At 39.6% G+C, this 15,190-nt stretch overlaps 1 protein-coding gene across 1 annotated transcript in view; it reads left to right on the forward strand.

Moving 5' to 3' along the window:
- The window catches only part of bahcc1b (BAH domain and coiled-coil containing 1b), a 182,559-nt gene that overhangs the window by 8,431 nt on the left and 158,938 nt on the right, over positions 1-15,190 (forward strand). The window contains exon 2 of the mRNA XM_061967479.2: positions 4,618-4,682. The gene's annotated coding sequence lies outside the window, so the exon portion shown is untranslated. The remainder of the gene's footprint in view (positions 1-4,617; positions 4,683-15,190) is intronic.

Raw genomic sequence — 15,190 nt, forward strand, 5'->3', positions numbered from 1 at the left:
AGCCTCCATGCATATTTTAGGTAAAATTGTTGAAACAAACAACATTGTTTGTTTGTCGTAACTTGTATTCTTCTTTCTAATAAATGCACACCAACAACATTGAAATTCTACTTTTAACATGTGTACATTTATAAAAAACAAAAACCTTAATAATCTGTTAGCTGCCACACAGATCACAGCTCTCACCCACCAGCACCATGTGCGCTCTATTGCAGCGACCATGTGGAGACTATGTCAGCGTATTTGAAGTTTTGGGCACTCAATGTGGTCCGGATTTGATCAATTTTATTAGTTATACTTAAGCAATTATTCAAAGCAACATAATATAAATCAAAGCTTATTTCCTAATGGAAATAATACATTTTATTGATACATTTTTGCAGCCCCTTAACAGATGATGTGGCATTAGCCACTTTTGCTGGGAAAAATCCCTGGATATTGCAGCATATCACATTTAGACTCAAGCTGGCGTCTGGTGTGACGCACTATGCATGCAAACAGTTGATCTTTGATATTACTAGGCTTTAATTTGTATATGTTTCAAATCAAATTGAGCCCTCCAAGGCTCTAAATGTCACTATTTAAAAAATAAACACTGCGCATCTAAATTGACTTGAACGTGGCCTTTCCATTTCCATTTTTTTTTCATTTACTCAATATTACTTACAAATAATTGATACAACTTTGATATGAATCATGAATCAAAAGCAGCAGAAATAAGTATAAAGTGAATACAACAACAAGTAAATACAACATTAGCTTTTCAACTCAAGAGACGATTGCTGGGTTCCATATGACGTCATATCTGTTTTTCTTCTTTGCGGCTTAATTCGACATAATGGTCAAGCAGTTTGAGCATAGCATTATAACAAGTGAGAGTGAGTGCAGAGTTTGAGCAGAAAATGGCATTACGCTGTTCTATTCTTGGGTGTTCCAGTCGTTCAAATAGAGAGATAGGAAAGAGCTTTCATAGAGTCCTGAAAGAAGTAATTCATCAAGGTTATAAAGTCAAGAAAAAACAAAAGTGCATCAAAGGAAATGGCTCTTAAAAATAATCACTTTCATCATCTTGTGGAACACAATCGGACCATGCTTGTGTCTGCAGCGATCACTTTGTAAAATGTTTGTTCCAACATTTGATTTGTTTGAGAAACTTTCTGTGATGCAATTGAGGTTATTCTCTGCTATAATAGAAGTGTTTGAGAGCAGATCTAAACGTAAATAAAGGACAAAAGATCTCATTTGTTTTTGTTTTTTGGGTTGCCATGCCTAAATATAACTACGAAGTCTTAGTAGTAGTAATAAATATTGTAACTGTCCAATCCACCGTCTTTTCGTTGTCGATTTTCATAACAAAAACGCAAAGCTTAGTTAGTGTTGTTGTGTTTTATTCAACACAGATGACCACAATATAGCGTCTTTGATGCTATTGGTTAGCATCAAGAAAATTACCTTAATAGCATGGATGAACTAGATGAATACATCTTGACATCGCTAGCAAACATTGCTGAACAACAGGGACATATGTAGCTAAATAATGAGACAAAACATGAACTTTACACCATAACACAACCACAGACATGAATTGTAGATGAGACTAATATTAGTGTAAGGAAATCAACTGCAAACAAACTTTTCCTTTTTCTTATTAGCGTCACAATCACAGCAGCACAGCACTCGTATGTCAATCAAATATGTTACTTAGCGATGCACAAATAAGTCCAACATTGTATTTCACAGATTAATGTTCATTTTGTGGACTCCTCCAGATATAAAGAAATTATTTGCCTTCAATCTTTTCTTCTTTAAATCCTTGTGAGTGTCAAAGAAGTGAGGTTTAGGCGAGCAGTAGCATCTTGGTGATTATGAATGGTTTAAATCTTTCAAAGAAAAATGTATTCAGAGTGTATAAAACCACTCCATCTCATTTTAAATATTTTTTCATGATCACTTATATATTTTCCTCTCAACCTTTCAGTTTAGAGGCAAACTGAAAGGCCAATGGTTGTGGCCTTAAACAACCGCATAGAGTCTATGCCATGCACTGCAGCTCAGAACACAATAGTCCCAACGCTACAATATCATAAAAACAGAAGAATTAAAATAGAAATATGCACAACTGAAAGAAAACACTATCAACAAACTGCCATAGGCTAGAAAAATCCTTGATTTTTGCCCATTCTCCTTATGTCACTGCATGGCTAACGTCACAAGTAAATGTGGTAGCAATAGTTTTACTTTCCATTTCGCATAAAGTCAGCCAGTCTGAGGGCTGTCGAGGTAAGCGGGTTCCACTGGGGGGGGGAGTAAATATCAGGCAGTGTCGCGCCTTGAGTACAGCTTTCATGCTACCGCTCAAGATGGAAAATTGCTGGTTTGACTTTATCTCCCAATTCCATGTACGTGCCGTTTATACAGAACAGCGACATGTAAGACTGGCAGCTTTTACAGGCTGTGTGAATAATGCCTCATGCAATAAAGGCCTGGTGCTCTCTGCAGTTGAGTCATAGACACAGATGGCCTGGATTAGAGGAAATGCGGTCCCTTTTTTCCTGTCTCATTGGACGCTTGTGTTGTACACAGCTCTGCACAGACACGAAAATTAGATGATTAAACTGCCTGGTAATTGTGTTTGTGTGTGTCAGTGTGCATGTGTGTGTGATCAGAGAGGTTAAGACAGGAAAGCCCTGCTCCTTGTGCACCAATGACCCTTCAAAATCAATGTGACAGACCAGTTGATTGGCTGGAGGGTCCTGTCTCTCCGCCCCTAATCCCTCAAGGTAGGCCCTAGGCCTAGCCTGCTGCGCTTAACTGTGTGAGCGCGCGTGCACGTGTGTGTGTGTGTGTGTGTGTGTGTGTGTGTGTGTGTCTCTGTGTGCATCTGTGCACTTGCATGTGTGTCTTTCTGCACTTAATCCTTCAGGAAAGACCAAAAGCCATGGGTTGGAGTACTGGTGCAGTTACAGGGGTCAGGCCAGTGTGTGTGTGTGTATGTGTGTGTGTGTGTGTGTGTGTGTGTGTGTGTGTGTGTGTGTGTGTGTGTGTGTGTGTGTGTGTGTGTGTGTCTGTGCGCACTTCTCAGTAGTCCAATTAACAGTGCACAGTGAGTACCTATGTGTATTCCATGCGGCTCAGTCATATGTTTGGAAGTAGTAGCGGGTTATCAGGGCGAGGCGAGGGGCAAATTTTAGGGCAGATTGGGACGGATAACCCACTTTGGGTGAAATTAGACGCAGGCATCTGGATTTGACCCAGGGCCCTCGCTGTGACCCGATAGGTCAGCCAGGGGTCACGGGGCACAAAGCAGAGCGGTGACCCGCCACAGGTCAAGCATGCGGGCGGCTGAAAGGACGCCTTTGTGGGGCCTGGCATGCTCGCTATTTCCCATGAGCACCAGGGGACTGTGTCTGCCCAGGAAACGAGAGCGGAGAGACAAGGTGTGTGTGTGGATGGAAACCATAATGGATGTTTGTTGAGATTTGGGCTTGATGTGTGATTATCTCTGACAAGATGTCTTGATTTTTACTTGCCACCAACCATGTGGTTGGGTTTGATTTTGTTTGTGTTTGTTGGATACTTTGCCACTCCAAATCATGTTTTAAAGCAATCCAAAATAATCACACACTCTTTGATGGTCAGGGGAAAAAAAACAAAGGTATCAATGGTCTTTTTTTATGCCCATTCCAATCTAAATTTCCTAGCCATCTAAACATCTTGTAGAGGAGAGAATTCACATGTCGGCAAGAGGGAAATGTGCTCAGTCTGCCTGTGGTCGCCGCTTGTGTACATCTGTTAGCGGCTCCTTAATGAGAGCGTGCACGCCGCCTCCAGTCCTTGTGTGTGGCCCTCAGAGAGGCAGAGAGGAGCCCTCTGCTCCAGTAATCACATTTAATTACACACCAGCATTAGACGGCCAATGAATAGGGTTTTAAGGCAGGCCTCTCACACTGGAATTGGCCGCATCCCGCCGAACATTGCCTACCTTTGTCTGGGCCTTCCCGTCTATCTTCTATTAAGACTTTGTCATTTGACCATCAGCAAAGCACTACAGTCTAGCACTAACAACTGCTGGACTAATGCTACACATTAGGAGCTGCAAGGTAAAGCGGACAATAGACGTTTTCTTGGCGGAACGGCGTGTGTCGGCCCCATTAATGAGGCAAATGGACCACACATTAGACTCATCAGTAATCACGTCGCCCCACAAGATAAAGGCTCCCTAGATAAAAAATTATGCTTAAGTGAGGTTTATCATAAAAAATAAGAAATTCAAAGTGTACAAAGAGTTTGTGTAGCACTGTAAAATTAATTTGGGAAGTGTTTTTCTTTAGGCTCGGAGAGAGATGCCAGGTTGCCATCTGTGGACAATTTAACGCACAATAATATGGACATCCATCACCGTGTTTACATGCACAATTCGGTTCTCCCTACACACAAACCCAACTTTTGGTCAACACATGTAAACACGGGACACACTAATGCTTGGCCTCTAATGTAAACACCTTACTGTGGCATGAAAACAAACTTAATGTCTTCACTTTATCAGCTTGTGAAAACACCAAAAAGTTCAAAGTAGTGACTGTCACATCCATGAAGTGTTCCTCATTTGTCTTCCAGATTTCTTCCCTGGGTACACAAGGATCAAATAATATCAGAGAAACAACATCAACATGACCCCAAAGGTATTTGAAAATATTATGTACGATTTCTTGAACTGCAACATTTCCGAGCAACAGTTTAACCGTGTTGTAAAAACTATGGTTACATTTCACTCTGTCCAAATACTTATGAGCCCTTGGAAATAGACGTACTTTACATTAATGGTAGTAACTCCTAAAAGATAGAGGTCAGTTTTTTTCTGAAACATAATAACTACTAGTTAATTGTTATTGTGGCGTCTAAGTACTTAATACTTACGCCTTGCATGGCATACTACACATGAAAAGCCTATTTATTCCATTTATAATACTACTACTATAGGGTTTGACAATATTACAAATTCATATGATATATATTATGAAAATACCTCTTTAACCTCATTTAGTACATTTTCTACTAATTGTATGACCTCCTCATCACTTCGTCAGAAAAAAGGCCCAATTTTCAACACAAAAACATAATTTACCAATGAAAACATGCCTCCTTTACCCTCTCTCTCGCTGGCACGCACACACACACACACACACAAGCACATGCGCACGCACATGCGCACGCACACACTCAAACTGACCATAAATCCAGTTTGTTTTTCAAAGGCCAGACTCATAAAGAGAAGAGGTGACAGAGCAGCACTGATGGGTCAATACAGCCCCTCTGACTACACGCACGCACACACACAAACACACACACACACACACACACATACACACACACAAGATACATGTCCACACAAATATGTCAATTGTCAAATTTGCATGAGAACGCGCTTGGATTTTATTCATATATGCGTATTGTATACATGCACACACGCATTCAGGAAGCTAGTGTGTTGTGAATAGTATGTTTGAGTGGAACAGAATGACTGTGTGGATTCATGCTGGCTTTCCTCTATTAAATCTGCTAGAAGGCTTACAGTGTACGGGAGTGCTGACGTTCCAGGCCTACCGTGATGATCTACAGCCTCTGCGTGTGTGTGCCTGCGCTAAACTCTACCTGTTACCAGTAATATATTGCTGGGAGGGTGGATTTTATTCAGCATATTTGAACATTCGTGCCCATTTGTGCACGCTTAAATCAGTGTTGTTTGCACGTGAGCGCGTCCACGGAGGCGTGCAGCTGCATGCTCCAGAACATCCACCTTTTTGTAGCTTTTAGGGTTTGGCACGCAGAGGGTGGGAATTCCTTCACATTCATATCAAGACAGAGGAGGGTCTCACTGGCGACTCCGCACGGCTGCAAACATTCGACACAGGGGAGTGATAATTTACTGTCCGAGTGGGCTGCAACTAAAGGCGACTCAGTAACGTGGTGGAGACGGGGCGGCCCGCGTACAGTATATCTCCCTGTAACTGACGCTCAAGTTAAAAAGTCAGGCTGTCGATATCAAATGCTTCCATGGAGGTGCAACGCACATAATTAAAAGAGCTTCCTTCTTCACTCGCTCAGTTGTTTCGACTGGTAGGATTGTTAGGGACTTTTACTTGAACTGCAACATTTATATTGATATTTGTGAGAATAATCAACTTCACTGAACAACAGAAAACATGACAACCGTCAACATATTCCTAAGAATGAACTGCTAGGTCCCAAACAAGCTATTTATAACAGGGCTGAGAATCTGTAGAATTCTACTAAATATGCATAAAATATGGTGGTTTTGTGCTTATTTACTTTGACTTTCAATGTGATGAACTAACCTGCAATTTTGCAAATATCCAGAAAATTTCTGGTAATTCCCATGAATTAAATTACAACGGAACTTTTTTTATGTGGGACATTTCATCCTTTTTGATACAGGCTTGCTTACAAATAAACAGATACATCGAACAAGCTGAAAAACTGCTACTGCAATAATTAACTACGACCAGAGTTCAACAGTTTTTTTTAGCCGTTTTACAAAATTAAAATGAACAAAACATCAAAGCGGCCGAGCGCATTCTTTCGATTTTTAAATATAAAGCTTGGACAGCGCATATCTGAACTTTCAAATCTCCTGTTCCAGTGTTATAGTGTATCATTCTGTATCTATAATAATCATAATATATCCTATTTACTTTGATTTCACAATCAAACAAGTCAATGTTACGTTATATAAATTTACCAAGAATCCACTGGCTATAACAATATTTTTTCACAGTAAAATACTGTAGACAAAATGTACAGCGACATTATAAGAAATGACAAAAAAAATACAATACACTCATATTTCACACCAATTACGGTAACTGCTATTACAGTAATGCAATTATTATCCAGTAATTTGCTGTGAATTTACAATGAAGATTTTTACAGTGTAATTTTCCTGTCAAACAAGATATTTCCGGACTTGTTTTGGTGTGACTTTAATAGTGCATCTAACACAATCAAATTTAATAAAGTTTCATCAACATAAAATAAATGAAGTACTAAATTAATTCAGCAGTAGGCGTACATAAAGGATAAACTTGTTGGAAAGGTCACATTCTAGAATACAGAGAAGTCGACATACAATGCAAGTAGTCTCCATGCATCATGTGACTTCTGCACAGGACAGTCAAATTGGGGGAAAATAGTGCAGTTTTCATTTAGTTAAATAGACTTGCCTTTTACTTTGTTTAGCAACAAAATGTGTGATTCATTCTAAAGAATTTGGAACAGTTTCTAGATTTTAGCATCAGACCTTGTGAGACTCTCTGACACTCACTTAGTCGTCGACATAGCTTTCAACATTCCTCCCAGTTTTTTTTTTTCCCTCCCTTGTGCGGGATATACTATCCTTCCCCCTCCCCGCATCCTCCTGCTCCCTTTTTTCACATGCCCTCCCCGCCTCTGCTTGTTCTCCCTTCCTCTTCCTTTCTTCTCTTCTCATCGAAATTCAGCCCTCGCCGTGGACGCCATTGATCTCGCCTTCCTGCATGTTTGAGAGCCGCTGGGCGGGCCGAGCGTGTTTTTTTTTGTTTTTTTTTCTCCCCTTTCTTTTTTTTTGAGGTGGGCAGATAGCAAGGAGGATAAGGACGGCAGAAGTGGACTGGGCCGGGGCTGCAGGGAGCAGAATAAGAACGCTAAGAAGGGCGGAGGAGAGGCTCTAACAGTAGCGAGGAGAAGAAGAGACACGGGCTCGCCTCGTGATCTTCCGCCTCTCTTTTAGAGACACAACAGAGCAGCTATTTAGTGGAGGCTGCACATTATGGCCACTTTACTCTGATTGTGACAAGCTGTCGACCGAAAAAACAGTAAAAACGACTTACAAAAAGCCCCTTCCTTTTGCATATAGATAATACATGCCACTTTGCACTCTCCCTCAACATGTGGCCACATTTAGATGTGACCCACCTTTAATCCCCCTCAGGCCGCACACACACACAGGTTCACTCCACACATCCACAGCCCGACATTAGAAAGGTCAGCAGGCTTATACCCAGGCTGTCCTGAGGCCAGGCCAAGCGACCATGCAGTCCCCCACAATGCATCTCTTCTCCACTGACTATACCCCGCTGACCTTTAAGGAGACTCTCATTGCTGCCAGACCTCCGACAGACTGCAGCTCCTTTAGAAAAATCACCAGGGAATCTTTTTTTTTTTTTGGGAAGGCAGCGCGTATACAAACCACCCTTGGGGGAGTTGCCTTTAAAGAAACATGTATTTATCAATGTTTTTTGTTAAATTGTGCTGAGTACAGAGTGCATTCTTGTTGTAATTAGCTTAATTTCCACTAAGCAGATAGAACTATCACTAATCGATACATTTTTTTTTCATTTTTATTGGATTAAATTAAACAGTCGAATTGATATCACAAATTAAGGTCTTCTTTTTAAACTGCTACAATATTTTTGTCTATGATCTTTTTAATGCAGGTTCCCTATTGGTTGGTACGAAATGAAACAAGTCTTCACTTTCATAGCAAAACGTGACATACACACTCAATAATAAGTTATTCATCAAGAAATACACAAAATGGGTAACACAAGAACAAAACAAAAAAAAACACATTATTTACCGTATTTTTCGGACTATAAGTCGCAGTTTTTTTTCACAGTTTGGCCGGGGGTGCGACTTATACTCAGGAGCGACTTGTGTGTGAAATTATTAACACATTACCGTAAAATATCAAATAATATTATTTAGCTCATTCACGTAAGAGACTAGACGTATAAGATTTCATGGGATTTAGCGATTAGGAGTGACCGATTGTTTGGTAAACGTATAGCGTGTTCTATATGTTATAGTTATTTGAATGACTCTTACCATAATATGTTACGTTAACATAACAGGCACGTTCTCAGTTGGTTATTTATGCGTCATATAACGTACACTTATTCAGCCTGTTGTTCACTATTCTTTATTTATTTTAAATTGCCTTTCAAATGTCTATTCTTGGTGTTGGGTTTTATCAAATACATTTCCCCAAAAAATGCGACTTATACTCTAATGCGACTTATATATGATTTTTCCTTTTTTATTATGCATTTTCGGACGGCGCGACTTATACTCCAGAGCGATTTATACTCTGAAAAATACGGTAATCTACTGTAATATATTTTTTTTGACAAAATGGTGATATCATCAGACTTCTTTTGAAACACATGTGCTGTCAATCAACCATTTTTCATATTGCTTTAAATCTAAATCTAAAACCTGGTCCCTACTTTGAGTCTCATTGTTGGCTGCTACAAAATGACCCAAGTCCACACTAGTATAGCACAGAGCGGCATACACACTCCAGGATGAGTAAATAACCAAGAAATACACAAAATGATTTTTTACGGGCACCAGTATCAGAATTTGGAAATAATATTGCAGAACATCTAAACAAGCTATTGTCGGTCCAAATTAATTAATTATTACAAACATTATTAGATTTTCCAGTTATTTGCATTGTCACCATATAACACAAAGCTATGTGGATATTTTGTTCTGATAGCTTTTAATTTATTGACCTACATTAGATTGATTTTTCCATTTGAATGCACAAAATGTATCAAAGTGGCACCTGCAATTTTTTTGTTTGTTTTAGGGTCATTGTCATACATTAAAATACAAACAATGTTATGAGCATGTACATTAGTGGCTCTTCTTTTACAATGACTCATATTCCCACTATAGTTTACCTTGAGGATTCGCATTCCACGAGCGTTTTCTCCAGAGTGGCTCACGAGGGCTGATCACAAGCTGCGGCAAGTCGTGTGTTTGTGCGTTCGCTGACAGTACAGTCTGCGACACGACGCCCCCTCTTCTGCCCCCTCCCTGCACTCGATGTGCCTCTCGTTAGGGGCCTCTAAACCTTGTGCATTCAAAAGCAAATAGGCTGCCACATAAAGATCATCCCTCATTTCTTCTGCAGTCACTCAGAGCCCCACAACCACACACACACACACGTACATAAAGAGGTGCCCCATCAAAACATGCAGCCAGCCCCCCGCATCCTCTCCACTTTTTTAAAAGTGTCCTGTGTGCAACAGTTGTATGTACAGTATGTCCATGCATTTATGCACCAAAGTAACATCTGCAAGGGATTTATACAGTGAGATGATACCCAATAATAAATAACTAACACATTTGAAACTAATTTCAGTACCCCTCTTAGTGACCTCAAACATTGTGTGTGTGTGTGTGTGTGTGTGTGTGTGTGTGTGTGTGTGTGTGTGTGTGTGTGTGTGTGTGTGTGTGTGTGTGTGTGTGTGTGTGTGTGTGTGTGTGTGTGTGTGTGTGTGTGTGTGTGCGCGTGCGCGTACGCCCACGGTGGGCTTGTATCATTATCTTATTCATGCATGACTAAGATATGACGAATTCCACATTCCCACAGGTGTTCCCTATTCCCAGTTACCATGACGACTTTGCCTTGGTGTCCCCTCACTCACCCTTAAGCATGGCTCCTTTTATGAATTGAACGGAAATGGAGTTTAGTCATGAATCACAGTGACATTTCCAACGTTTGAACGGCCACAGAAGTCAAACAATTTAGAGTTTTGTAGAAAAATATTCCTTAAAACGTAGCTTTTTTGTGCGTTTGTATGTCTCTCTATAGAGGATTAGTGCGATAATAACCATAGAATTGACTTTTTTGTGTGGTGTCACCACCAAAAAGTGTGCTAAAGGAGAACTTGTTAAAAAAAATGTATGTTGACTAAACCAATTTCTTGATCAGTGCATCACAACATACATATTGATTACCGCAGCACCAAAATAAGGTAATTTATCGTTTTGCAGAAATAATCTTTCAGAAAAGCAGGGGATTTTTCTCCCTCATAAATGGAATCACTCTATCAGTTCAAAAGATTGAACTAGCTGTTCAATCTTTATATGAACAACAATAGCACAGTTATAAAGGACTTAAAGTTAGTGTTATTTGCAGATGACACAACTGCCTTTTGTTCAGGAGAGAACACACAGAAGCTAATACAAATAATAACAGAGGAAATTAACATATTAAAAAGAACAAACAAACTCTTTGAATCTCAGCAAAACTAAAATAATGCTATTCGGTAGCAGTAGATGGGAAAGTCAAACACAATTACAAACAGAGTAAAAATATGATGATGATAATAATAATAATAATAAATGATTAAATGAACTGGAAACCTCATATAAAAAATATACAACATAAATTAGCAAAAAACACGTCAATAATGAATAAAGCAAAATATGTTTTGGACCAAAAATCACTCCATATTCTCTACTGCTCACTAGTGTTACCATATCTGAGTTATTGTGCAGAAAAATGGGGAAACAACTACAAATGTGCGCTTCATTCACTAACGGCGTTACAAAAAAGATAAATTTGAATAATACATAATGTTGGATATGGAGAACATACAAACACTTTATTTATTGAATGAAAAATATTGAAATTCAACTATTTGGTAAAATTGCAAACAGCTAAAATTATGTACAAAGCAAACTATAACCTGCTACCCAATAATGTACAACAATTCTTCTCAACAAAAGAGGAGAAATATAACCTTAGAGGAAAATTTATTTTAAAAACATTTTTCTGCACTTTCACACTTAAGACGTTTAGCATATCAGTATGTGAAATTAAATTATTGAATGGATTAAGCAAATAAATCCAACAAAGCACTAATATGATTCAGTTTAAAGGGGAACTGCACTATTTTTTTTAATTTTGCTTATCATTCACAATCATTATGAAAGACAGAAGGATGCATTTTTTATGCATTCTAAATATTAAATAAACATAAATAAAAGTCCCCTTACTGCGGAGCCAATGGGAGCTCCACTATTCCGCACATAAAATCCAAAAAATAACCATTCAAAAAGCGCCAACAATACTCAATTTACATTTCGTGATGAGAATATTAACCAAGTATTACTGATATTGTTATTATAAGCGTTGGCGCAGACGAACGAGGGCAGCGCCACGTCCCTGCTCCCTGTAAATTTATTGTAGATCATAAATCATGCCTCTCACCTTGACAGTAGATGGCTGAGAATATAATCCGGCAAATTGAGACACTTTGACAACCATATAGGACCTTAAACTGCAGTCGAGAACGAAACAAAAAGCGTCTGTTCCCCTCTGCAGTCATCCTAATGACAGCAGACATTGTACAGTAAGTGATGTTTTATTATGTTTGTTGGCTCTCATAAAGTCTGCAGTGAGCAGAAATTAGTGATGAAGAATTAAAAAAAGCAAACGTTGTGATGCATTATTGAAATTAATGCGCCGCGTATGTTTTAAATGATCAAAATACGTAAATATGAAATGTCATTATAAATGTGCCTATTACTACATTACATAGATAGGCTCCAGCACCCCCGCGACCCCAAAAGGGACAAGCGGTAGAAAATGGATGGATGGATATATATTTACACCATGTGTATAAAACCTCAATGGAGGTTTTGGATGTGTTTTTAGGGGCTCTATGGGCTCCATTGTAAGCATACTTTTGATTGCATTTATTTAACATTTAGAACGCATTTTAAAAAATCCATCCGTCGCCATGTCTTTCATAATGATTGTAAACGATAGGTAAAATTCCCCAAAAAGTGCAGTTCCCCTTTAAAACACTGTTCAAACTACAAGTGTTCACGAAGTACCAAAAAGAACAATTCCATCCATCCATCCATTTTCTACCGCTTATTCCCTTTGGGGTCGCGGGGGGCGCTGAAGCCTATCTCAGCTACAATCGGGCGGAAGGCGGGGTACACCCTGGACAAGTCGCCACATCATCGCAGGGCCAACACAGATAGACAGACAACATTCACACTCACATCCACACACTAGGGCCAATTTAGTGTTGCCAATCAACTTATCCCCAGGTGCATGTCTTTGGAGGTGGGAGGAAGCCGGAGTACCCGGAGGGAAGCCACGCAGTCACGGGGAGGACATGCAAACTCCACACAGAAAGATCCCGAGCCCGGGATTGAACCGAAGACTACTCAGGACCTTCGTATTGTGAGGCAGATGCACTAACCCCTCTGCCACCGATTATCATACATATTTTGAACCTTTTTTAGAAAAAAAAAAAGAGATGATGATTATTTATGTATTTATTTGTTTACTTACTTATGGTATATTTATTATTTATTAATTCACTGTTCTGTTACAAACAGAGAAAGACATGGGATATAAAAAGGGGTGGGATTAAATAAGCTCCGCTTCTTCCTACTCCTTTTCGGACATGCTGTAATCAAACAACTGGAAATATGTGATGCATTACATTGTAATTGTATTGTATGCATGTTCGAAATAAACTGAACTAAAATCTAGTAGTTTTTTGCACTTGTTTTTACATTCGTATGAGATGAATATTAAATGTTACCTGTAGCATTGTTTACAAACAGTTAACAAATGTTTTATAAGGGGACAAATTGACTTGATACTATTTATAATGAACAAAACTCCCTCATTATTATACTATATTGTGTGCACTCTGGAGGTTCCACTGTAGTTTAGCTTTAGATGCCCTTTGTCAGGGTGTAGTTCTGCAAGTGTCCAGCAGGTGAAGCTATGGTTCATCCTCTTAAGTTCACTCCTGCTTCAGACAACATGAAACCAGCTGACCACACAGGTCAGAGGTCAGCACCCACGCGTTTCAGTTGAGCTCATTCCGAATTTGTTCCTCATGGACCAAAACCTCCACGGCACAGGTGTGGAGTCACTGCATCGGTGGTCATGTCGGGCCCCGACTACAAGGATGCGACTCCTCATCTGTCCTCCTCGTGTAACCTTTGACCCCACCCCCCGTTCTCCTCTGTCAGAAGGGCCTGTTGCATACTTGGCTGTTGTCATGGCAGCAGCAGATTGTTTGAGGCCATAACGAGATCATCTGTTCTGTCACCCGACATGATGCGGAACCCCACGCGTCCACTCGCGCAATTTAGTGCATTTAAAACAAGGCTTTCTTGTTTTGGGGGTGAGTGGGGGATGCAGGAATGTACAGCGGCTCAGCTGTAGGTGCGCTTCACCCACTTCCCAATTTTATTTAAAAAAAATCCAAAACAATAGGTGGCACATGACATGCGTGACAGGAATGGATGAAGAGGGTAGAGGCAGATCTGAACCTGTGACACACACACACACACACACTTTCACATCTGGTTTGGCCATCGGCTCCTGCATGCAGTTGACGTGCCCCTCCTCCCACACATTAATTCTCCCCGTGGTGCTGCTCCTCATAGCTTTCTCTATCACTGGCAAAGTAAACCCACCATGTGAGAATGATGAATGGGCCATCCTGCGCCGGAAACACACGTTAAAACCGCCTGCTGCGCACACACACACAGAATCCCTTGCTTTCTCGCTCTCCCTATGCCTTTCCCGCCCAACTCCTGACAAACAGAGAGCTAGTGTCTTGTCCATAGGGTCCTGCATCTCTCACACACACACACACACACATGCACCTGTGTCATGTGCTGGTGTTTAAATTGACGAGCCATTAAAACTAGATCAAAAGATTTTGCGCCAAATTGTTGTATTAATGTCATCAAGCATGTAAGGACAGCAATAGTATAAACACAACGTAAGATCAGACCTGATAACAAGACATAAATGCTCAATTTTGATGTTTTGACACTGTTCCATACAAAATAACCATCACTGGTATGTTGCTTATTTTATGTTTGAGAATATTTCTGTTCTTTTTAACACATGCCAAAGTGAACAGGCTTGTAATTGCTAAGACATTACACTGTGAAAATTTACAAGGATTTTCTAGCATTTAACAGTATTATTTCATAGTAAAATACAAAATGCACTGTAACCTTACAACAAATCACTGGAAACATTGCAGTACCCTTATGTTTCACAACATTTAACTTCACGGTAAATGTTACTGTGAAAGTAATGAAATTATTAGCTGGTGATTTACTGTGTATTTACAATGAAATTCTTCACAGTATTAAATAAGATCTGCTTCTTCCTACTATTTCTGGACAAGCTTTATTGTCCTAGTATGTTTAAAATGTTCCTCATTATAATTTTGTTAAACTAAAAAAATCTTTGCAACCTGATGTTGAATTCCTTTAAAAAAAAAAGAGAAAAGATTCCAGTGCTATTTTAAAATGTAAAACACCCACCAACCAAGAAATG

The sequence above is a fragment of the Nerophis lumbriciformis genome, linkage group LG11 (assembly GCF_033978685.3).
Source record: "Nerophis lumbriciformis linkage group LG11, RoL_Nlum_v2.1, whole genome shotgun sequence".
Lineage (NCBI taxonomy): Eukaryota > Metazoa > Chordata > Actinopteri > Syngnathiformes > Syngnathidae > Nerophis > Nerophis lumbriciformis.